The 26,744-nt window shown below is 36.7% G+C and overlaps 1 protein-coding gene across 6 annotated transcripts in view; it reads right to left on the bottom strand.

Moving 5' to 3' along the window:
• Positions 1–26,744, bottom strand: part of NAV3 (neuron navigator 3) — a 503,910-nt gene that overhangs the window by 142,907 nt on the left and 334,259 nt on the right. The gene's annotated exons all lie outside the window — the stretch shown is intronic.

Below are 26,744 nucleotides of genomic sequence, written 5' to 3'. Positions count from 1 at the left end.
AATGATGATTGCCACTTGCTGTTCAAGCGGGAGCCATTAATCCAAGAGACCTTCCAAACTGAACACTGTATGGAGTAATGCTATACTAATGTGAACCAAATATGGAAATTCCCTGGATCCAGATGGCCTTCAAATGCACATCTATTCAGTCCTGCTAGAGCTGAGATGTAAACTTGTATATCATCATAAAGTTGCTATTGAGCTCCAGAAGAATAGATGAACTCATCCAGCAGCTCCATTAAGATCTTAAACAATGGCAGGGAGAGATCTGAGACTCAAGATACCCCCCAAAGTGCAGGGCCTAAGCCTAGATTTCTTCACTTATCAATACAATTGGAAATGACTTGGAAGAAGAAGGAAAACCATTGTTACACTATGCCTCGCACTTCCAACACTCTGATCTGTCCAGAAGAATACCATGACTGGTAGTACTGAAGACCAAGATCAAAGGAGGCCGGGATGGCTGGTCTCTTTGAAAACCAAGGGATTCTCTGGATTCCCTGTGCAGAGAGAGGGCACTGTGCTATAATTCAATTTAAGCCTATAACCACTTTCTCATTCCAAGAGACAACTAATGCTTAAAGTTCAATCAAATCCTTAGGAACATCCCCAAGCATCTTCTGCAAAGTCTATACTTAGGATAGGAGCCATCTTGTCTTCCTCATATGGAATCATCAGGACCACAAAGAAGTTGATTATTCTTTGTTTATTTCAATTGGGTATAAGAGTTAATAATATGGACTTAAGTTCACAAGGTATAGGGTAGGCAGTAGCATCTTGGTAGTGCTGGGCAGAGAGATGATAAAAGACAGGAAGTTGGATACTTTTAGGAAAAGTGTGTCTTGTACCAACTGTGTCTTCTAGCTTCTTGACCTGAAACCCAAAGCCTGTTTATCTTATACTTAGTACCCTACTTGATAATGATTTTAAAATATATTCAAATATATCCATTCTGTGGATATCATTATTCATTTTGTAAAAAATACAATTTTAAAAAATCTAGTGGCCTTCCACTATTTAAGAACCAGTAATACTCATGAAAGAAACTAGAGCCATTTCTCCACAACTGTAGTGATTTGGAGTATTTTCTAATGTTACTTAAACATTGGTGCACTAATATAAAAATCTCTCCTCATTACTGTTGTCTCAGAACAGGGATAGCTGAGTAATGTTAAAAAACACTGTCAATCACTACAGAGGAAATTTTCTATATATCTAGAAAGATATGTTTCTAAAAGAAGAGTGACAGATAATATGAAATAGAACCAAAGGGGTGAGACATATGGAAAAACTGCTGAAGTATAAAACTAAATCCTCAGTCAATCAAATTGTCTCCTTCCCTGAATGCAGAATAGCTATTTTAGATTTATGACCTGCTACAATTGATTATTGATTTGTTGATTTATTAGCTGGATAATTTGGAAAAAAATTAATTTTCCTCTGTCTCAAAGTTCTAAAGACATAAAATAAATATATTTTAAGTCAACAGTCTAAACTGCTTTGAAGCTCAGTTCATTCTTAAATACAATATTAAATTGGACAAGTGTCAGAACTTATCAGATTAAAGATTAAAGTACTTAATAATGTTTCAAATGTTTTGCAGATTTGATGGCACTTCTGATACTACTGAGAATACTTAAAGTTGCAACTTCACACATATGGAGAATGCTAAGGATATTGAATAGCTAGTCAGTGTATTAATGCCTAATTAACTACTGTACCTTATTAGAGATATTTTGAGTGACTGGTCTAACTTTGCTTGCACTTCATTTAGTTTATCCATTCTCAAATTCTTATTGTATTAGAATATTTCTATTTTTTCTTGTATTGATGGAAGGACAACAGGGGATTCAGTTCAGAAGTCAGTCTCTAAATACAGACTTAAGGGTTAGTTCCCTATACATTTGTGGATCAACATTCAAAGGTGTTTTTTAAGAGGCAACTAGACTTTCTAGTTTTTCTTTGAAGACATTTTGCTTCTCATTGAAGAAGCTTCTTCAGCTATGGATGGATGGTGGGGAATGGAAAGATTTATACTCCTTGCAGACAATCGGTCATTTGAATTCTCAAAAGGAAAAGCAAATCATCAAAAGTACTGCAAATGACCAGCTGTTTGCAAGGAGTATAAATCTTCTTGGATGAGAAGTGAAATGTCTTCAAAGAAAAACCAGAAAGTCCAGTTGCCTCTTGAAAAAGCACCTTTGGGAAAAACATGACCTGGATGACTGAGATTCTCCATAGACATCTTGGATCAAAAGTTCATTTAAGTCTTCCAATAATGATATATGCCAAGTTATCACATAACTCTATGTTTAGCAATAAAGTGTGGCAGAGCCCAAATGGTATTTGTCTATGCCAATCCCTCTCTTTGACATTATATTTCATGGTCTTCTTTTGCTTCAATTTAACCAAAAATGTTTTACTAGCAGACAACAAACCTGACACATCTTAGTTCTACTACTAATTAAAGAATTATTTCTAAGAGAGACCAAGTGGATCAACTTGCCAGGTTTCACATAATGATCAGAGGCAGTAATATAATTTAATTCAGTTCTATGTTATTTTATTATAGGCTTTAGCCATCAAAAGAAACAAAAGAAAATAAAAGCTGAAAAATTAAACCCCAACTTAAGAGCAAATCAGTGTCATTCTTCTGAGTCCAGCCCAGAAGAGGATAAGCTTTGAGAATGTGCTGTGCCTAAACTTGCACATCTGCAAAGTGATTATTGTGGGGTTCCAAGAGGGTCAAAATTGCAAGTCACCTATACCAGACCTCCTGGTCCTCCACTACACATGCCTTGACTATAATATTTCCCATAAGAGTGAATTGGTGACCATTCATTATTGTCTGACTTCTAAGAAAAGCAAGTGGAAAGTAAGAACTGCTTCTGCAAAGTGTTCTTTTAAAGGTATTGAAGAAAGCTTGATCAATCAATCAGAATAGAGCTGGAAAGGACCTTGGAGGTCTTGTAGTTCAACCCCCTGCTCAAGTAAGATATCCTATATCATTTCAGACAAGTGAAGTCTCCTCTTATAAACCTTCAGTGATGAAGAACCCACAACTTCTGAGTTCCACTGGTTAATTGTCCTCACTGTTGAGAATTTTCCCTTTAATTCCAGATTGCTTCTCTCCTTGACTAGTTTCTATCCATCCCTCCTCTTTGTGGCAACCTCTCAAATATTGGAATACTGCTATCATGTCATCCCTAATCCTTCTTTTCTCTAGGCTAGCCAAACCCAAATCCTGCAACTGTTCTTCATAGGTTTTAGTCTCCAGGTCTAATTATCTTAGTTACTCTTCTTTGCACTTCTTTCAAAGTCTCAACATCTTTTTGAGACTTTGACCAAAACTAGATACAGTATTCCAGGTGTGGCCTTACTAAGAATTTATAAAGCAGTACTAATACTTCACATGATTTTGATTCTATGTCTCTGTTTATACAACCAAGGATTGTATTAGTTTTTTTGGATACTGCTGGCTTATATTTAAGTGATCATCCACTAAGACTCTAGGATCTCTCTCCTAGTTACTGTTTTTGATCCAGGTTTCACATAATCTGTACGTGTATCTTTGGTTTTTCCTGCCTAAATATAATATAATGCTTTTATCCATATTAAATTTCATGTTGTTGGATAGGGGCCATTATTCAAGTCTGTCAAGAGCTTTTGGGGTTCTGAGCAGGGGTGGGATTCAGTTTTTTTAATAACCGGTTCTGTGGGCATGCTTAGTTGGTGGTCATGTGACTGGCTGGGCAAGGCCAACTCGACATCACTCATGTCAAGGGGTGCTTTTCCTTGCCTGGCCTCTCATGACAGTGGGGATGCTGCAATAGTAAAAAGTGTGAAAAATGGTCATGTCACTTTTTTCAATGCCATTGTAACTTTGAATGGTCACTAAATGAACTGTTGTAAGTCAAGGATTACCTGTACAAAAATACAAAAAGCTTCTTTGCTTGCAAAAAGCTGACCTAAATACCAATCATTAGATTAAAAATACCTGCAAGCCAGAGTTACAAATCAGGCAGGGTGCCAGAGCATCTTGAGGAATGGAAATAGTTAAAAGGCAGTGATCACTATCAAGCAGCCATCTCTTGCTCATAAAGTGAAACCCTTTAGCAGAGAGTTCATTTAAGCTCTCCAGGAAAAACACACCCAGGACAAGCAATCCTTAGATCCATTTGTACCACTTAAAAATACCAGCTGGTCTCACTCACCTCACAAGATATCCTAAGGAAATCATCCATATTTAAGGAAAGGTCACATGCCGCCCAGAAAGGCAGTAAAAAAAATCAGTGCCACGCTTGCATCCTGCCCCTTGGAAATATACCCCAAAAAGACAGTGCCAGATAGTACTAAAGGAATGAGGAAGACTCCCTCCCCAGATAGAAAAAGAAACCATAAGGCAGGAAAAAATTCAAACACAATACAAATAATTAAATTACAACAGTAGCTGTTGCTTGTTGAAGCTGAATAGGGAATATTATCCCATCAATAAATACAGGATTAAACATCACCAAGCACAGAATTAACCTTCACCAAAAACCAGTTTTAGACCAAAACTCAGAAAAGGTATGTAAACTGACGTTTGAATGTCAATCTTTCTAGCTAGCCAAGAAGCCTTGCTAAATGTCACTCATCTTGGTTTCCTGTCACTAAAAGCTTTGCTTCATTATTCAATTATTTCTTCAACGTGCTGATTGTCCAGGGAAGTATTTCCTCCCAACAGCAGTGTAAAAATCTTAAAACAACCCTTCCCCTTTAAGAAAGTGAAGCCTCAGAAGTTTTGGAGACAGGAAGTCTAGACGTACTGGCAAGAATGTAATAAAGGTGAAAAAAAAACAAAAGGAGATTGCTTCTAACTACTGGTTCTCCAAACTGCTTAGAAAGTTAACAAGGGGTTCTATAGAACTGGACAGAACCAGTAGAACCACCCCTGGTTCTGAATTTGTCTTCTGGAATATGGACTATTCCTGCCAGATAAATGTTGTCTACAAATTTGATGAGTTCCCCTTCTATTCCCTCACCTAAGTCATTTATGAAGAATGCTGGGCCTAAGATGGAATCTTGTGGTATCCACTGCTTACTTCCCTCCATGTAGATGTGGTATCTTAAGGATTACTTGTTGACTACAGTTTTATCAGCCAGTTACAAATCTATCTGTTGGTGATGCGGTCTATTTTACATTTTTCTAGCTTACTGAGCTATGAGGCATAGATTGTGATCTACTTTGTCAAATGCCTTGCTAAATAAGTATACTAGGTTCCCAGAATTTCACTGGTCTACTAATTTAGTCACTTTGTCAAAGAATGAAATAAGATTGGCTGGCATGATCTGTTTTTAACAAATCCATGCGGGCTTTTAGTTATAACTTTATTTGCTTCTAGGTGTTCTTCTAGATCTGCTTTTATCTTTTCCTGTATCTTCTCAGGTATTGATGTTACACTGATTGGTCTATAGCCATGATGCTGAACCTATGGCATACATGCCGTACATGCGAGAGGTCACCCGGAAGAGCCCCACTGCACATGCGTGCCCGCTGCCCGCCTGCCAGCTGATTATCAGTGATCTGGCATGCATGTGCAGTGGGCAGGGATGCGTGGGAGATGCGAGCACATGTGCAGAGATGCGCAGGGCACACAGGGGTCTCATGTGCATGCACAGAGATGTGCAATGTGCATGGGGAAATGCATGCACATGTGCAGAGATGCATGGCATGTGAGGATCACATGTGCATGCACAGAGGTGCACAGCATGCACAGGGGGACGTGCACGCATGTGCAGGGGGCATGGGGGGCCACGCGCAAATTGCCTTCTGGGTGCTGGCACACAAGTGTGAGCCAGTCCGCATGCACTTTTCAGCATGGGAACCCAAAAAGGTTAGCCACCACTGGTCTATAATTTCCAGAGTCTGGAAGATAGGAACCGCATCAGCTCTTTTCCAATCCTCAGGTAATTCCCCAGTGTTGCAGGATTTTTGAAAGATATGGTACAATGATTCTGAGATAATATCTGTCAGCTCCTTCAGAACTCTCAGGTGTAATCCATCAAGTCTTGTGATTTATATTCATCAAGATCAGATAGCTGTTCTCCAATCATTTTCTTGCTTATTTTAATTTGTCTTTTATGGTTAGGTTTTTGGTAAATTGGGTTATAGTTTCTATAGTTGGGTTATAGGTCTGTGTAATCTTGCTGGACAATTTGAACACATTCTTCTTACTCTGCTACGCTTTCATCATCCATAGGCCTTCAGAGCTAGCCACCAAGATATCAAATTATGTTTACTCCCAATAGAAGTTTTTAAATTTATTTACATGAACAAGAAGAATCTTATTATATTAAAATAGAAGATAATCTGTCTTGGAATATGCCAATGGACATATCTGTAATTTTGCCTTTGGAAAGGGCATATGATACTATATTGCTGTATTTATTACCTTATACATATAAAATATATGTTGGTTTGTTAAACTAATTTGTAAATCTCACAACTGAGATTTGCTGAAATAGTGACCACCTAGAAGTGGTCTATGATCACGAGTCTGAAACCAATTTCAAGGACCCATTTCTGAAGACTTCAATTTGGTCAACTTAGATGCAAAAATCAGAATTTCCTGCATAAGGTGATTGTGCAAAATAATTTCTCCCTAGTTGAAAAACTGAACTCATTCAATTTTCTGTTGAGCTGGTTTTAAAAGTTGAATGTTCCACATAAAATCAAAGTTTGTTATTAAGAAATTTAGGAGAGAACTATATCCAAAAATATCCATCAGCCCTGCCACAATATTTGTGATTTCAGACAAGTCTCTTTCAGGAGAACCTTTGATATAAATTGTCTCAAATGGTCTGCTTAAACTCATAACCTCTTATATAAACTGAACAACAATACTAGTTTGGGAGTAAATGGAACATTGCAGGGCATTTCTTGGAAGCAAGAATCAAAAATGCAAACATTGCATTTTTTTCCCTAACACTATTTAATTTCTGCATTTTTGAGGCCAATGCATTGGTAAAACCTATAAATGGAATATGATTTTTTAATGAAATTGCCGTACCTAAATATTACAATCCTTTAATATTTTATCCTGATTGAGGGCAGATTTAAGATTCTACTTTGTGGTAATGAAATAATTGAATCATTGCCTAACATTTTACCACTGTATTTTCTATAAAGACTTGCAGAATAGTCTAATAATTGTTTTATTACATTTTTCTGGATGATTTGAAAATTTATGACACCATCTTTGGGCCTGCTAAAAGTTTATATATTCACTGCAAACAAATTTTCAACTACAGCAAGCAGAATTTGCCAGCAATTAATTTCTACTTTAATTCGTTCCTTTCTCCACTTTTCTCCCACCCTATGCCTATACAAATATAGAAAACTGATGACATCAAAAGACCCAGTGTGCCATCAAGTCTGCCTTTGTCTTCTACATATAATTTAATTGGCAGCTGAATCTTTGTTTTATTAAGATATTAGAAGTTTGGAGAGATAAACTGATTTATTTCATATTTCCTATTACTTGCTGTTTATTATTTGGTATATCTTAAATTTTATTGAAAATAATTATTAATATTTATTGGAAATTAAAACAATAAAAATGAACTGAAAGTACAACTGCATTTATACATGACTCCATAACTGGATTTTCTAGAAAAATTGAATATAGAAATTGAAATCAAAGAAGGGAAAGATACTTGAGAATTCCTATATGGTGCTTCTGAAAATTAACTTTGTGAAATGAAAACTTAGAAATATTTTCTCCAATACAGCACATAAAAGAAAACATTTCCAAACCTTCATCAAATCTGGTTTTAATACATGGGCTCTTTCTTAAGAGTTAAGGGAATGTGCCAAGAGTCTAGACAGCTATATTTATGCAGAAAAGAAACACACTCAGTTAATGCAGTAAAAAACAAACATTTATCAAAGTAGTTCTTCATATAGTATCAACACAGTGTCTAAAGGACTACTATCATCTATCAGATAGGGGGGGTGGAAACACCTCTCCACAGTTTATTTTTTTAAGACCTACAAAATGTAAATAATATGATAGCTAACATTTTAAAATAAACACATTGGTCTATATTTTAATGTTGCTTTTATTTTTTTAAAAAAATAGACTAGTTTTCCTGAGCTACAAAAACTGAATTCAAAATAGTCCTACTGACTGAAAGATCAAAGGATGTCATTTTAATGTTAAATGGTATTTACTTGAAATAATTAAGAACAAACCTAGTATTTTAGAGTAAGTTAAAAGCTGCAATGCCATGAATGTGAAAAGTATACTTTTATTTCCCTGAAGAAATGTTTTTAAAAACTCTCAATGTGGTTAAAGGCATGATGCAACAACATTTTCTAAACTGGATATTTCTTTGACACCTTAGTTAAATATCAAAAGAAATTTTCTCCAAGATATTAGTAGAGTATTCAAACTGGAGTGCCTACTAAAATATTAAAGAAGTTAAGAGAATGATTTGTAAACGGCGGCTTTTAAACACCTCTCTGTTGACATACATCTGTCATTCACCAAAGATAGACTATGAAAAAAGAATTGCACCTTAATGTATTTTATTGTGTCTTCAAGTCATTTTCTGACTCCTGAGACTTGTCTACCCTCAGTTACCTTGGCAAGGTTTTTTGGAAGCGGTTTGCCATTCCGTTCTTCCTGGGACTGAAGATCCCAAGCTGGCTTCATACCTAAGAAAGGACTAGAACTCACAATCTTCTATTTCTGTTTCTGGTCTAATGACTTAACCTTAATGTACACAAATGTGATAAATTGGTTCTCATTTGAAAATAGTGGATTTGCTTAAATTCTTTTATATCTATTCTTTTCATCTCAATAAATCTTTTGAAACTTGTATGTGGAAATTGGGCTCGGAAAATAATCACTCAGTTCAGGCAGCTGACAAAAGAGTCCAAGAAATGCAAGCCTTCAGTCCTATTTTTTTTAACCTGAGCTTCAGTTTCAATTTGTGCTGTCTTCTTTTTGAGATGAATAGAATTGACACTTTAGCGACCTTCATCTTTCTCTAGAGGATTCCTTTCTTCCATTATCTTGTTGAAGATGGGCAGTAATAGATATTAGAACCATACCAAGTGAAAGGCATTCATAACTTTGACTTCTCTGCTAATAAACTGCATTTAGAATTATTGTGAGAAGCACATAATAATACAAGTACTGGCTTACAAGTTCTTAATTTAAACATGAACTTAATCTTTGATCTAAAGTAAATTATTGTTGCTTAGTTTCCACCATCATTTCCAATAGCATTGTATTTCATCAGCTTCATTTAAGAAACATCACTGAAATAATGTACATCAGATGAATTGTCTGGACACATGAAGTGGGAATTTCATTAGAAGATTTAATAAATCATTGCTCAATACATTCTATTTGTCTTTTTTAAAAAAACTTTCATCCCTATTCAACTTTTTAAAAAACCTCTTAATGTATTATTTGCAATTTTAAACAAATTTTAATTTGCTTTAATTACTTTCTTTTTGCTTTGGCAACTCACAATTATTCTTTGAATTCAAATCTCTATAATGCCAAACACTTTTTATTCAAACTTTAAAACCAATGAAAATGAGTTAAAATTTCTGGTTGCATGCATAAGTTCCGTTATATTTTAGCCAGTTTTCTAGTCTCAATACTGTTTCAATCAAAATTGGAACAGCTCTCTGAAATCAATAATAGCAATCTAACAAATTATGAGGCTAATATATTATGGGGTAAAGTTTGATTAATTACAATGTTGCTTGGTAATATTGCCTTTCATATTAGGAATTGGAATAAGCAGAATAAAAATATAGAATAGAATACTTTATTGGCCAAGTGTGATTGGACACACAAGGAATTTGTCGCGGTGTAAATACTCTCAGTATACATAAAGAAAAGGTACATTCGTTAAGAATCAAGAATCATAACGTACAACACTTAATGACAGTCATAGGGTACAATCAACAATCAAATCATCCTAGGAAACAGTCAATATAAATCGTAAGGATACAAGCAACAAAGTTACAGTCCTACATTCACAAGTGGGAGGGGATGAGTGATAAGGAGTGATGAGAAGATTAACAATAATAGTAGTGTACACTTTGTAAATAGTTGAACAGTGTTGAGGGAATTATTTGTTTAGCAGAGTGATGGCTTTCGGGAAAAAACTGTTCTTATGTCTAGTTGTTCTGGTGTGCAGTGCTCTATATAGCATAGTTTTGAGGGAAGGAGTTGAAACAGTTTATGTCCGGGATGTGAGGGGTCTATAAATATTTTCACAGCCCTCTTTTTGACTTGTGCAGTATATAGGTCCTCGATTGAAGGCAGGTGGGTAGTAATTGTTTTTTCTGTAGTCCTAATTATCCTCTGAAGTCTGTGTCTGTCCTGTTGGGTTGCAGAACCAAACCAGACAGTTATAGAAGTGTAGATGATAGACTCAATAATTCCTGTGTAGAACTGTATCAGCAGCTCCTTGGGCAGTTTGAGCTTTCTGAGTTGGCGCAGAAAGAACATTCTTTGTTGTGCTTTTTTATGATGTTTTTGATGTTAGGTGTCCATTTTAAGTCATGTGATATAGTAGAACCTAGAAATTTGAAGGTCTCTACTGTTGATACTGTGTTGTCTAGTATTGTAAGAGGTGGTAGTATGGGAGGGTTTCTTCTAAAGTCTACCACCATTTCTATGGTTTTGAGTGTGTTCAGTTCCAGATTGTTCCAGTTACACCACGAGGCAAGTTGTATAACCTCCTGTCTGTATGCAGATTCATCGTTGTCTCGAATGAGACCAATCACTGTTGTGTCATCAGCAAACTTCAGTATTTTAACAGATGGATCGTTTGAGATGCAGTCATTGGTATATAGGGAGAACAGAAGTGGAGATAGCACACAGCCTTGGGGGGGGGGGCTGTGCTGATTGTACAGGTATAGGATGTGATTCCGCCTAGCTTCACCTGCTGCTTCCTGTCTGTTAGGAAGCTTATAATCCACTTACAAGTGTGTTCAGGTACCGCTAGTTGGTTTAATTTACTTAGAAGAGTGTCTGGAATGATGGTATTGAATGCTGAACTGAAGTCTACAAAGAGGACCCCTGCGTAGGTATTTGGAGATTCAAGGTGTTGTAGGATGTCATGCAGAGCCATGTTAACAGCATCATCTGTCGATCTATTTGCTCAGTATGCAAACTGCATGGGATCTAACAGTGGATCCGGGATGGTTTTCAGGTGGGACAGCACAAGCCTTTCAAAGATTTTCATAACTACAGATGTTAGAGCAACTGGTCTGTAGTCATTCAGTTCCTTGATGGAGGGCTTCTTTGGCACTGGGATGATGTTAGAATGTTTGAAGCAGGAAGGAACATAGCAAATCTCTAGTGATCTATTGAAGATTTGGGTGAAGATGAGCGCCAATTAGTCAGCACAGACTTTTAAGCAAGAAGGAGTTATCTTGTCTGGCCCTGGTGCTTTTCCTGGCTTCTGTCTGTGTAATAGATCTTGCACTTCTTTTTCTGTGATCACCAGAGGTTGTGGGCCCAATGGATTGGGGCCAGTTGTAGGAGGCTTGGCTGTTGCTGGTGTGTATGAGATATGGGTTGTGGAGATAGGTGGCTGTAGTTTCTTTTCAAACCTGCAGTAAAACATATTCAGGTCATCTGCTAGTTGTTGATTTCCTTCTGCCTGGGAAGGAGGTTTGCTGAAGCTAGTGATGTTTTTAAGAGTTTTCCACATGTTTGCTGGTTCATTTGTTGAGAATTGATTCTTTAACTTTTTCAGAATAGCTTCTTTTTGCTGCTCTGATCTCTCTTGTTAATATGTTTCTGGCCTGGTTGTATAGCATTCTGTCACCTTTTCTGTAGGCTTCCTCTTTGGAACGATGTCGCTGCTTAAGTTTAGCTGTGAACCAAGGTTTATTGTTACTATATATTTGCAGATTCCTTGCTGGTACACATAAGTCTTCACAGAAGCTAACATATGATGTTACAGTATCTGTGGGCTCATCTAGGTCTGCAGAGGCATCTTCAAAAACATTCCAATCAGTGCAATCAAGGCAGGCCTGGAGTTTCAGCTTTGCCTCATCCCACCAAGTCTTCACTGATTTAATTGTTAGTTTAATGGTTTTAAGTCTTTGTCTGTAGGCAGGTACAAGGTGAATCATGCAGTGGTCCCACAACTGCTCATGGTAAAGACCTATAAGCATCTTTTACTGTTGTGTAGCAGTGGTCTAAAGTATTTTTGCCTCTGGTGGGACAATTTACATGCTGGAAATATTTTGGGAGCTCTTTCCTTAAATTTGCTTGATTGAAATCTCCTAAAATGATGGGAAGGGAACCTGGGTGTTTGGCTTCAGCCTCCATAATTTGATCAGCAAGAGTTCGTAAAGCCTTGTTTACACAGGCTTGTGGAGGAACATACACAGCTATTAGGAGAAATGAGGAGAACTCACGTGGAGAGTAAAATGGCTTGCAGTTGATGTGTAAAGACTCTAAGTTTTCACCACAAAACTTATATATTATAGATATATCCTGAGACCAACTGTTGTTGATATATAAACATAATCCTCCACTCTTTGTTTTACCTGATGTCTCTTCAATTCTGTCTGATCTAAATGTCTGAAATCCTGGGATGTATATGGTTTTGTCCCCATGAATTTGTGGATTAAGCCAGGTTTCAGTAAAACAAAGAACAGCTGAATTATGAAAATCAGAATTCCATCTATTTAAGAGATAAATTTCATCCATCTTGTTAGCCAGTGAGTGTAAATTAGTCAGAAAGATTGAAGGGAGAAGAGTTTTTTTCTCCCTATTCTTTAGTCTGTTTAAAATTCCCGCTTGTTTACCTCGTTTCCTCTTCAGGCGTGGTCGCTTCTTTGCTTTCTTTGTTGTAATCCATAGCACCGGGAAATTGGTTAGAATCTCCTCCACGTTTGCAAAGAAGGTGGGGGTGAGGAATCAGAAAGCTGCTCCTTAAGGAAACATTGCCTAATTCTTAGCAGATGGTCTCGTGAGTATGAAATCCGTCGTGAATTGCAGATAATAATAAGGAATAAAGAAACCATTAGAGAGCATTTCACCGAGGCAGCCATTGTCGGTGCCATCTTGGCATCAATATATTGTGTTCTTTTGAATTTCTATTTCATTTTTTTTTCAAATTACTCTGTTAAATCAAAACTAACATGTTCAACTTTTAAATTCAGAAATTAGATATTTATTTCTGAGAAAATACTGTGTTGAAGGTAGATATCATTTTTCGGAACTTCTTGAAATGGCTTGCCCCAGGTCCTCAATGAACACTATGAAGTTTCAAAGGGAACTTAAGAGTTTTCCCTGAAGCTCTGGCATGTAGTTCAGCAGATGCCTCATTGCTGCTTGGAATGAGAAGGCAACTGGAATTCTGGGCTGAATTATGCCTATGTGGACTCTCTATACACATGGATCTCATAGAAAATTTTAATTTAATGAGTAGTTTATGAGATGCAGCAATGCAAGAGATGCCTAGAATGTTGCTGAAGGAAGACAAAGTATCGAAAGCAACTAAACACAGTATGAGCCTCTATTAGGACTTACCCTGAGGCAAAAAGAGCAGAGAAGCATAATTAGTTCTTTCTCTTTATTGCGTTGGCAGATGGCCACCTAGCAAGGTAAGGAAGAACTGGAAGAGTCCTGAGTACCAATGTGAAGAATGCTCTAGGCATCTGGCAGATAAAATTACTCAATTTTACTTGGAGTTGAACTCTGGCTAGATCCTTTGGAGGTGACTAAGACACATCTTTTATCTGGAAGGAGTATGAGTCGTTTAATCTCAAGAAAGAAGGCAGGGTCCTCAAGATGATGAGCTTGATTAACTGTGTCCTGGATCCCTGGCCCTCCTAGTTGGCTAAGACTTCCTGGCAGATTGCATGTGAGTGAGTACAAGCTGTATTTAATACCAGTTTTCAGGAAGAAATATTAACCACTTTTTAATTCCTTGGATTCTGGCTATTCTGTTAGATAACTGTTATTCAAACAGTTATTCAAACAGTTATTCCCTTTTTTGGGGAAAGTGTTTGAGTAGGTAGCTGGGCATGCATCTTCGGAAGGCCCTAGATGAAGCAGATTACCTGGACTCTTTTCAGGTTTGTGTTCAGGACAAGATGTAGCAGTAAGACTTGCACTTGATGATGTTTGGAGGACCCAGATGGGCATGATGCAACTGTTTGAGCTTTCCTAGGTCTCTCAATATCTTTTGATACCATCAACCACGGTATTCTTCTGAACTGACTCAGGTATTAGGAATGGCAGGCACCATTTTGCAGTGTCTCTCCTCCTTTTCCCATGGCTAGTTCAATTTGGTATTGGTAGGTGAGAAGGGGTAGCTATTGCAGTATGAGATGCCTTGGGGCTTCTCTTTAACGTCTACATAAAAACTGCTGTATGAAGTCATCCAATGGCATGAGGTGTGGTATCATCAGTATGGATCTGAAATAAGAGCAACTGACTTCAGCTCAACCCTGGAAAAACAAAGTGGCTCAGGATCCCCCCCCCCCCCACAAGGTTGGGAAAGTTATCATCTTTGACTCTGGGTTTACAGTCTACTGGACTTAGCTGGTACATACTTGGACTCACAGATCCTGCTGCAGTTAGGCAGCCTTTGTACAGATTGTCTTGTGTGCCAATTGCATCCTTACCTGGATCAGAAGACCTTGATCAGGTCACTTGCACCTTTGTCACCCCCAGCTAGATTATTGCAATGCACTTTACATAGGGCTGCATTCGGGCTGCATTTGGGTGAAACCTTAGCTAACTGGTAGCTAATTTAAATCCCACCCCTGGCTGGCCCCTCCCACCCCTCCCCTCCCAGAGTCTCCACAAGGCCCATTTTGGATGCCAGATTAGTACAGGGCCTGCGCAGAGGCTCAGGAAGGGCGAAAACCAGAGCTTCCCGGAGGCTCTGGAGGCTGGATATGGGCCCATTTCTGGCCTCCAGAGGACCTACAGGGGGGCCTCCAGAGTCCATTTCTGGCCTCCAGAGGACCCCCCACACCCTATTTTCAGTCTAGAAATATTCCCTGGAGCCTCTTGGGAGTAAAAAATGGATATGGGGGGGTATTTTTGGCCTAGCAAGACTCCTTGGAGCCTCTTGACAGCAAAAACGGGATAGGGGGGCACTGGACCCCCCACATCCTGTTTTCAGCCTAGTAAGCCTCCCTGGAGCCTCTTAGGAGCAAAAATGGGGTGGGGCGGTGTCTAACAGACCAACTAATAAAGGTATACTGAGCATAATTCATAATGAACTATAAAATCACTTTTGCAATTATTTCTAGGAGTGAAATCAATCTTTTTGAAATAATTTGGAAAGTTTTGAATTTTTTTAACTATTTCTTTTTAAATTACTTTTGGGGATTTTGAATGCCAGGAGGTACCACCTCCATTGGAATATAGGAGTTCAATGGGTGGGGAAGAGGAAGAATAAAGAAAATATTGTGATGCTAATGCTTGAATTTTAAAGAGAAGTTTATAACAAAAACTGAGTAAAATTATCTGCATAATTGATTCTGATGAATCTGATGAATGAATTATGTAGATAATTCCTAGTCTCTAAGGATACTAGAAACAAAGCACACATGTGATTCTAAAAATTAGCATTGCCAATCCAAGCTAACATTGGATTCCAAAACATAAAATGTAAAGTCCTTTTTCAATTTTGTAGCTAAAGTTCTTAATAATTAACAAAGGAAGAACAAATGATCTTCTATCATTTCCATCAATAGTAAAGGTAAAGGTTCCCTTCGCATATATGTGCTAGTTGTTTCCAGCTCTAGAGAGTGGTGCTCATCTCCGTTACAAAGCCAAAGAGCCATCGCTGTCCGAAGACAGCGATCTCCATGGTCATGTGGCCAGCATAACTAAATTCCGAAAGTGCACAGAACGCTGTTTACCTTCCCACCAAAATGGTCCCTATTTTTCTACTTGCATTTTTACATGCTTTCGAACTGCTATGTTGGCAGAAGCCAGGACAAGTAACAGGAGCTCACTCTGTTACGTGGTGCTAGGGATAAGAACCACCAAACTGCCGACCTTTCTGATCGACAAACTCAGCATCTTAGCCATTGAGCCACTGTGTCCCTTTTTTTCAATCAATACTGATACTGATACGTATTTTTTCTTCCTAATATCAAAATGACTAGCTTCCTCCAACCAAAGATACTACCTTGTAGAAAAGCAGAACTAAGGAAATAATTAATAAATACATTGTAGGTGATAAAGACAGAAGGTGTGCGTGTCTCAAGATGAGTTTATCATGATGATGAACTTAAACTTCCAGAGATTAGAAAGGTCTATGATTTTAATCCTTTTGGTTCCATATAATGGACTACTTCACTGATGATCAATATTGCTGATCTAAAGTACAAATAAGAAAAAGCAAAAAAAAAAAAAATGCCCTGCCAATAATATTAGCATCAATACAGCAACTTCCAGGGGCAAAAGAGTTACTCAGAAGGAAATGTCATTTAAAGCATATATTATATCCTTCCCCAACTCCCACCTTTCAGAGACAATGGACTCTGATTTTCCCACAAAATGTTCAATCCTTTTCTGACTGGGAATTGACAAGACAACTAAAACCAAAAAAATGAGGGATTCTGGTGCATTAGCTGGCATGTTTATATTGATATGCTTGCACTTTTATTCATGTGCATTAGAGACAAACTTCATATGTCACACCACATATTGTTGTTGTTATTGATTCACAAATATTAAATATTTGAGTGTAGTGTGATATATGAATTTTGTCTCTAATGCATATGCATAAAAGTGCAAGCATATCAATATAAACATGCAATCTAATGCACCAGAATGACAACAGTCAAAATTCTGCTTAACAAAAATGTAGCTAGGAATCCTCAGCAGAGCATTTATGAAATGAAAATTAAATCTTCTCATTCATTTATTTGTTTGTCAAATTTACAAATCTGCCTGACTCCCAAAGATCTGTATATTATGTTGTCATACAACAATGTACAGCTTCTGAAATATCAAAGGACATATACCCATGTTTCCCCGAAAAGAAGACCCAGTGTTGTTGTTTTTTACGCCCCCAAAAAATGGCTATGGCTTCTTTTTTTGGGGGGGGGTCTAAGTACTGACTCACCTCGCAGCAGTGGCACTAACAGCCCCACCCAGCAGGAGCCCATTTCTTCTGCAGCTGCTTGCTGCCACTTGCATGTTGTTTTATTGGCTACGGAGGGCTTTCCAGAAGGCATCTGAAGGCAAAATGGAAGCCAGGAGGTGCCGCACACATTAATCCATTTCTCAGCTGCAGAGGGCTTTCAATGAAGCCTCTGATGGTGAAACAGAGGCCGGGGGGCGATGCCCACATCAATTTGGACCTTGTTTTCTGGCTGCAGAGGGTTTCCAGAAGGATCTGACAATGAAATGAAGACTGGGGGTAATGCGTGTGAGCAGCAGCAAGTGGCTGCAGAAGAAGTCAGCCTGTAAGGTGAGGCAGGTGTCAGGGTATGTGAGGCCTGGTAAGTAGGGTAGCTCCACCCCACATCTCCACCCTAGCTTAATTTATATCTGTGTGCCTTACCCCACTCTCTGCATCCTGGGATGGCCAGGGTCAATGGGGCTAATTTTAGGGGTAGGACTTAATTTTAGTGCATACAATAAAAAAAATATAGATCTTCTTTTCGGAATGGATCATATTTTGTGGAAAACATGGTAAATGGAGCACAGGTTCATATCATATTAGTTTATTCTAAAAAATGCAGCTATTTTTGCTTGAATAGACACTTTTTGCTTTCATTAAATCAAACATATTAATATTTCTAAAACATACAAGTGCTTAAAATAGAGTAGAAAAGAATTGCCTTTATTCTGTTTAGCAAAACCAACTCAAGCAATCTAGAGATGTCTGCTACTAACTTAGTCCTTAGCAGCAGTTTCACTGAGTTATGCAACAGCTTAGACAGATGGCCTGTGACTGCATTTTATGTCTTTCTTTGCTGGTTTTCAGCCTTTTGCCCAATCTCCAGCAAAATAACAGTCATAGGAATACATTGATTTGCTCAGTGACTGCTGCAAAAAAGTCATAAAATTGGGTCCAGTCATGTGAGTACCTAGACTTATGACCACTAATGGAGGTTCTGGGCTCCAACACGATCAAGTCAAGGCTTACCTAGTAATCACTATATAGTAAACTTTATACTATTATTTTATGCCACTTTTTTGGAGAAAAATCTAGAGTGGTATAAGTACTAATAATAACACTTAAATAACAAATAAAAAGCCACCTATCATTAAAGAAACTATTTAAAATGAAAGATTTAAAACAATGTTCATTTTTAAAAAGCCATTTATAAGGGATTTAAAACTAGAGTAAATGTCACCCAGATATTTTTATACTATGGAATGAAGATCGTTTTATATTGTAGTTGCTGCTAAACCTCACTTTCCAAATTATCAGTCCTATAATTGTCAGCTTTTCTGAGGCAGGATTATTATTTCAATTATTAACTGTCATCTGGATCCAAGGATGAAAAATATGAAATTAGATGTCTGCTAATTCATGAAAAAGCAGAAAGCAGTGGAACTGGATTTAAATTCTGTGGATAGAAGAAAGAGCTTTTTACTCTCACATTGATAGGCAAGAACAAACTGTTTTATGTGGTTTTATCCTACCATGCAGAAACAATTCTTGAATAGCTATCCTGTATCAAGTATCTTGAGCAGCTTTTTCAGACTGAGGCAGCTAAAGATGGAAGAAAGATACTCCTTGTTATACTCATCTGGATTTAATTTGAAGTTAGGCTTCCAAGTTAAAATATCCCTCATTCTTCTACTGCTTTCTTTGAACTTCATGTGTGCTTTGCAGTGATTTGAAGCATTGGCACCTCACTATGGTGGTAGAAGGCAGAACCAATTTGTAGCTGTTATTTGAGGAAGGTGGAAAGTATCAATACAATCTTGGTGGTTAGTGTTGTTTGAAGCTCTCACTGCAGAAATTCATTGGTTCCTGGGAGCCAAGTTTGACAGCAGAACCAAGGGAAAAAACTTAACCTCATGATCTTTTAGTTTCATAATCATTTAATTCATTTTACAGCATGATAAATTATTTCTGCCTATTTTATGATACAAGCACTTGAGTAGGATAATTTGGGGATACAGAGTTTGCCTTAAAAACCCAGCTTGGCTGCCTGACCCACGGGAGAAACAATAGGGCCATGCTATTTGAGTCTCCCATTCTAGGCATCAGTTCCTTTCTGCTTCCATCAGTAGCCTGGGATGCTGTTGCCTGCATTCAAACTGTCAGTCAATGGGTTCTTCAATAAGTCAGGCTAAAGCTTGGTGGGTGTAACCAGTAAAATTTGTGGAAGTTTGTAACCACCAGAATGTATGTGGACTTGGAGTTATTATGCCCTATCTTCCATACTGTTATATATAAAAATGTTCTTTTTCCCAGCTTCTATTAAAGGCAGGCAAATGGATTTGATTAGTTCTAAATAGTATGCTTTAACAGTGGAAAATCAATTTACTGCAGAGGTTCCTTTTTCAGGAAGTGTTTGCAGAAATAAAATAGTATTGTCCAACTTTAATTCTGACTAATATTTTAAACCAACTATGTAAAACAGTGAATACAATCCTCAAGTAGCAAGTTCCCTTTTATGTTTTTGACATAGCTGTGGCTACAGATAAACTGGCTTTCATTTTAGAGAGATTTATAGCTCTCTGAGGTTAAGAGATGGCTTGACATTCCACTGAATATAAGAAGCTACTTCATAGTGAGTCACACTATTGCTGTATCTAGCTAAGTACAATCTATAACAAATGGTAGAACATCAACAGAATTTCAAGTTCTTTTAATTTTCCCTGGGAGAGGGGAAAGCATTTCATTATTTGCTTTGAAGTCTAGGAAAAAGATAAATATTTTATTATTATATTAAACTAAATATTCTACTAAGGAATGTAGCGCACATCTTTGGATTGTTGCACACTAGAAAGTGGGTGGGGTAACATATCTTTAAATGGCCTCAACATTGAACATTCTCAGACAGTTGCCAGACCCATCATGATCCTTGCCCAATCTTCAGAAGCATTACAGATCAGTATTTTGGAGGGTCTCCTAATGTCAGCCTTGTGAGATAGACCAGACAGATAACACAACCAGATGAGCTAATTCTATTTTATTGTAAGGTTACTGTTGAGGTAATTCCCCGTTAGGAGAATGAGCGCATACAGGGAGACGTAGTGAGAGAAGTGTTTGAATAATACACACACAGCACACAGATACACTGTACAGTAAATGTAGGTTTTTACTTCCATAAACTTTTAAGCAAAGTTCAAACACAGTCCAAAGTCATTCAGAGGTAAGATCAGTCAGTTTTTAATCCAGGGATAATCCAATAACAAAGTCCAGTATCAAAAACAGTTCAGTATCAGACTTACATCAAATCCATGAATATCAGTCAATTAGAAGGAACGGCAAAACTCTCCAACAGAAGGAAACAGAGACTCACTGAGACTTCTTCTGAGACTAAGACTAAACAACCCAGGTTTCTGGCTCCATCTTATGGTCATTTGAGAAACCACACCCAATTACACTTTTAGGATTCTCTTAAAGAGACAGTATGAAAATTTCTATCCTGGTTTATATATTGTCCAACCCAAATAGCTGTTAGGTGACTTACATTCCTAACAGTTACATTAATAGACTCTTGCATGTCTGAAAGTATCTCCTTCCCCTCCATTTTACAGCCCAAGAAACTAGGGAGAGTCTCTTCTGAGCCCCTTGCCCACACAAATTACTGCTACAGGCTCAGCTGCCTTTTATCTGAATGTTCTCTTGGTTGCATTTCTTTGCCTTGTCTCCCAAGGACATTCCTTCATACCATGACATCTGTTGACATGACTCAAATATCTCGAATAGAACTTTTTCCAGGTATACAGAAATTAAAATGTGACTAGTCCCAATTAGTTGGTAGTTTTCAGAAAGACCCTACCCAATTACTTTCAAGTAAACCTGACAGAAGTCATGAATGGAAGAGGCTATTTTGCTAAGAGTGTCATTAACCTCAGATTTGCCCTTGCATGAAATGTACACTATGGGATACATGACAAAATGTAACATTTTGTGCAAATTATGAGGCAGAAACTCTACTCAGATTTCCACATGAACAGAAGTTTTGCTGCTGTATGTTGACTGCTGCCATTTGCCACTTTCCAGAACCTTAATTTTTCCAAATGGAACAAATATGTATAAGTCATTCTTCCCTTAGCTGAATTGGATAAAAAGTTTTCCCAACCAGCAAAGAAAACAAATGCACTGGCTGAAAATGTTGGGACTGACTTTCAAAATCTTTAGAGAGACATAGGTTGGGAAAGGCAGGCTGTACTAAATAATATTTTCCACTAGCACTTACACAACAGCTAATTTTTTGTTTCAGCAGCATCTTCTTTATTGAACAATTTCACACAGTTATAGTTTCCAGTTGGTTCTGTATCTTTCTCTTAGTCATACACAGTGAAGAAGAAGCTTTTACTTGATGCTATTTTTAATAGTGGGAAGCATTCTCAGCATTCTTATATCTTTAGCATGCGCTCATTTTTCCCTTAAAAAGATAATCTAAATATACCATTCTGAGGCTAACATATTTTTCTAATCCTTCTGGTTGACAAAAATGTATTTATTACTTCAGCAAACAGGTGTTGCTGGAGTATTTGCATCTTTTTTATATTTATATTTTTTATATTTACTACTTCAGTGAACTTTGAATACTGTTCAATGTATAACAGCAACAAAAATTGATATTTTATTTTATCTATTTTTCCAACACCATGTATGCTTTCAATAAAATATCAATACCAACTACTGATACTAAACTCCTACAACTAGTATTGGGGAATAAATATCATATGCTACAATCAATTTAATGTATCCCTCATTCAACACTGCAAGCTGTAATTGAGAGAGGTATAACACATATAATAATTTATTAATTTGCATTCCAATTTTCTATTAGAAATACTTCTCAAGAATGTACTCATCCATGACGTCTTCAAAGTGAAAATACATTGTTGTACATATTTTGATGTACAATATATGGATGTAATAACTTAATGCAGAAAAAGAGCAGAACCGAATGGGAGGGAAAATAAGAAGTGGTACAGACTGGAAACAGATTTTTAATTCAAACACTGAATTAAATTCTATACACTGAAATGAATCTGAATATATCACCTTTTAGTATTGTAATCTTTTTCAGATTGATAAACACATGCAATAAGCAGATGGAAAGAGAAGTGAGTCCAAGTTTATAATGAAGGTATACTCTCTGGTCACACTTAGGATGTTTACAATTTCCTCTGAAACATGAAAGAACTGACATACAATACTACAAAGGGATTTCTATATGACCCAAATCCTGTGTAGGGCATGTTGAGATCTAGAGAAAAAGTAAAGGAGAGATTGCACTGCCTTTTTATATCTATGTATACAGAAAGAGTAGCCTTGTGGGAAATTCAGATGTCTTGCAATTATCACACCAAAAATGCTGGCTGGGTATATAAGGAGTTCTAGTTCAACCATATCTGAAGGATACCAGATGGGAGAAGACTGTCAAAGAGACTGCATCTGAAAATGCTTTGTATGATGGATTGTACTGTTGCCTAGAAAAAGCTAAGGAAAAACAGAAGATTTGGACTTTATTAATAAGGTTTCAGAGATGTTACAATTTGAATTTTTTAATTTATAATTTGGTTGGAAATTCAGAAGATCAAATTAATTAATGAAAGCATACAGTTTTAAAAACAGCATTAGTTGACTTTGCCATTCTCATTCAGCAGAGACCCACTTCAATATGGAGACCTCTGTGTGCACATAGGTATAGGATATCTTTTTGTAATTCTGTTGTTGAACAAAAAGTAATCCTCTTGGGAAATGCATCATCAATATTAGAAGGTTAACTTGAAATCTGGCCATTTCCTGCTTTAATCTACAGAACTTTGAAGATGTGGTTTTCTGAATCTAAATGTTTCCTTTAAAAAACAAACTGTTTTAAGGATGACTAACTTTGACAATATTCCTTTAATAAAAAGCAGACTCGCTGCATAAAAGTCACACTATTTTTTAAAGTTTTTCCAGATCCCAAAATATTTTTCCAAAAATGTTAATTGGTCAATTTTAAGCCAAAAAGACAAAATGCCTATTGTTGTGTGCCATTTTGGTATCATAGTTCCATGTAGCAACCTGTTCAACCTGTATACGAAGATACTAAAATAAAAAACAAAGGATTATATAAAGCATCCAAAGATGAAAAGAGTTTAAAAAAATGTGTCTAAAGCTAATTTAAACACGACAAACTACTCCTAAAACTAAAATCTTACGGTATCTCTGGACACCTGCATAACTGGATAGAAGCATTCCTGTCAAACAGACAACACATTGTCAAAATTGGGAGCATCCTATCAAATTCTGTACCTGTCAACAGTGGTGTCCCCCAAGGCAGTGTTCTAGGACCAACTCTTTTCATACTCTACAATGATCTCTGTGATCATATCAAGAGCAACTGCGTTCTCTTCGCTGATGATGTAAAGCTATTCAACACCACAGACAATACCGCTCCCCTTCAAAAAGACCTTGACTATGTATCAGAATGGTCAAACAAATGGCAACTTCAAATCTCAACAAATAAATGCTCTGTCTTACATATTGGCAAAAAAACACCAGAAAATAAAATACAAGCTGAATAGCCAAGACCTTGTTGATCATCCAAACTCTGTAAAGGATCTTGGAGTACTCATCTCTAATGACCTAAGTGCTAGAGCCCACTGTAACTACATAGCCAAAAAGGCATTAAGAGTTGTTAACCCAATCTTATGTAGCTTTTTCACTGGTAATATCACACTACTAACTAGGGCAATATACCAACCAACTAGATACAAACTCAAGGTTAATTGCACCAAACTTGATTGCAGGAAGTACGACTTCAGCAACAGAGTGGTCAATTTCTGGAATACTCTACCTGACTCTGTGGTTTCTTCCCCAAACCCCAAAAACTTTAACCTTAGACTGTCTACTATTGACCTCACCCCTTTCCTAAGAGGTCTGTAGGGGGCGTGCATAAGCGCACCAACGTGCCTACCGTCCCTGTCCTATTGTTTCTTTTTTTTTTCTTATATTTATCCATGTATTCATAACTATGTTTTCACTTATACCTATTATCTTGTAAGCAATTGACAAAAATAAATAAATAAAAATAAATAAAAAATAATTTGCTATGAAAAGTATTTATAAAAATAGCCTTATTTCTGTGCTAGTATCTCAGCTAGCAACAAATAAAATGTGAAGGATGCTGGGAATGTTTGGAAAGCCAGAGGTTCATAAAACCCTGTTGGAATAGCCAGCAATCCATCTCTTAATACTCAATCAGCTGTATTCAGAAGATTTAATAAAAAGATGATTATCTCTTGACACTGTTATTCCTTGGCAGCTAGTATTCAACATATGCCACTTCTGATTATGAAGGCAGCAAAAAAAATCATTGAGAATGCTAACGCAGTAGAACTGCTGGACAAAATCTGTATTTTCCTTTCCCTGCTGTCTATTGAATATCTTCATTCCCCTTTTGTAATTAAGAATTACTGATGCTATAGTCTTTCCCAGTGGATAAGCTGCTATATCATCCAAATTGTTTTGATTGCCCTTTTGGGGGAAGGGTTTTTTAATTCTTCAATAAGTAGACTGATGTACAATTTGTAGAATATTGAATACAATATTCAAGTGTAGTGGTTAAAACTGAATACATTCTTTCCAAATGTGGTCTCATCATAGATTTATAAGGACATCATAATATTGGCTGCATTTGTGTTAGTTCTCTTTCAATGTTTCCAGACATAGAATTTTATGGTGGCTAGACATTGGGCAATTTTCCTTGACTTATGTACTATGACTCCAAAATTTTCTGAATACTTTCTGCTTCTTCTCCTTAGCTACATTAAAATGTTGACGTTTATTAATCTACTTTGGTCAGATCCTTTGGGAATTTTCTCTAAATCTCTCTTCTCCTTTTTAATTTTACTATCTTAATACATAATCTAATCAAAGTTATCCAGTGGTATCATAGCTTATTAGTAACTGTAATCCACATCTAAAGAAAAACAATTTAAGGAATAGGATCATGATGGGCAAGAAAATGGACCTTTTTGATGTAGAAGGTTTAAAAATCCTCTTTTTTCCTCATCAGGAACAACACTATTATATCGCATTTAATATTTTTTTTACTTAAAAAGATTGCATGGTGGTATACATAGCAAAAACATGTACAGTAGCATGGGCTGACAATGACCCAACAGTAATCCAACAAGCGTCTGTTCCTAAGAGTAACTTGAAACTAGGTGTCCCCAATCCTATCCCTACACTTTAATCAGTCCATTAAACCAGCTCTTTATTTGCAGAGATCAACTTACATTTTCAAAAAAGCAAGAGTTTGGCATTTTCTCCAGATACCAGGAAGTGTTGCACAATGCTTGTGCAATGGGACAGGGACTCAAAATTTCATTATCCTTGAAATTACAGCAGTTCTACTTCTCCCTCCCATCCAAAATCTTTCACAATATCATGTCAAAACAACAACAACAAGAAAGTTCAGTTGCCCCTTGAAAAGCACCTTTGAGAGTCTCACAATAATATCTAAGTATTCTGAATTCTCTTATTCTTATTATGTGAAGAGAGATCTCTTTTTCACACCTCATGAGATTTGGAGTCTTGTCAATACTCAGTTGTTTTTATTTTTAAAATGGCATAATAATAATAAAGGTTGCTAATGACATCTACTGGCAATATATTATTGACCTCTGATGTAACACATTGTTACGGTGGGAGCAAAACCAAATTTGTAATACTCTTTGAAAACAATACAAATGATAGAAAAAGCAAGGTGCAGAAAGTACTTGAATAAATAATTTTTAAAGAATATAATATCTACCATTAAATGTGCTTTAGCAAGCAAATAACTCTTCACTTACTTTCAGTGAAGAGTTAATTTTAGCAACCTTCCTGTGACAGAATGAATGTAACAGGCTCCTTTCTCAAATATCTACCTAAACACTTAGTGGTTAACAGATGAAATATCTAAGCAATTAAAATTAATCAATAGATGCTTTAAAATATCAAACAAAACCCCCCAGCAACAATATAAAATAGATTAACTGAAGGAACTGAGTGAGAAAAAAATCCAAGTATCATTTCTATTATTTATTTTATAAATAGTTAGAAATTTTAAAATGCTTCAAAAATTAAAACTCATTCTGGATGATAGATGAATTTTCCTCAAATGATGAACTGTATTTCAATACATTCTTAGGTTCATTTCTTCCAATAGGAGTAGGATGTGATTCCAAAAAAATGCTCTGCAGTCAGGCTATTTCACTTGACTATATTGTGGACAAGTAGAAAGACTATTTATATTTATTAAAAGTTGGCAAACCCCATATTTCAAACCAGTAGTCCAGACACAAAGACTCCACTTAAAATTGGTTGTGCCATTTACTGTTTTAAAGGCAGCTCTGGAATGAAATGATCTGTGTAAATCTGAAAGACACAGAAGTTTAGGAAAAGAGCACACTGACAATTAATGTATTTGCAAGTATCAATGATGTTTCTTCCTTAAAATTCTTGATATCCCCTAAACAAATTTCTGATACCCCTAAACAAATTTCTGGTATGCATTTTCTTGGAGTACACATTCAGTATAACGTAAATGTGAC

This window comes from Notechis scutatus, chromosome 6, assembly GCF_049901735.1.
Source record: "Notechis scutatus isolate UNSWTSFEM ecotype Mainland chromosome 6, rNotScu1.2, whole genome shotgun sequence".
Lineage (NCBI taxonomy): Eukaryota > Metazoa > Chordata > Lepidosauria > Squamata > Elapidae > Notechis > Notechis scutatus.
The sequence above is the reverse complement of the archived record's forward strand: the minus strand, read 5'-3'. Positions and strand labels throughout refer to the sequence as shown.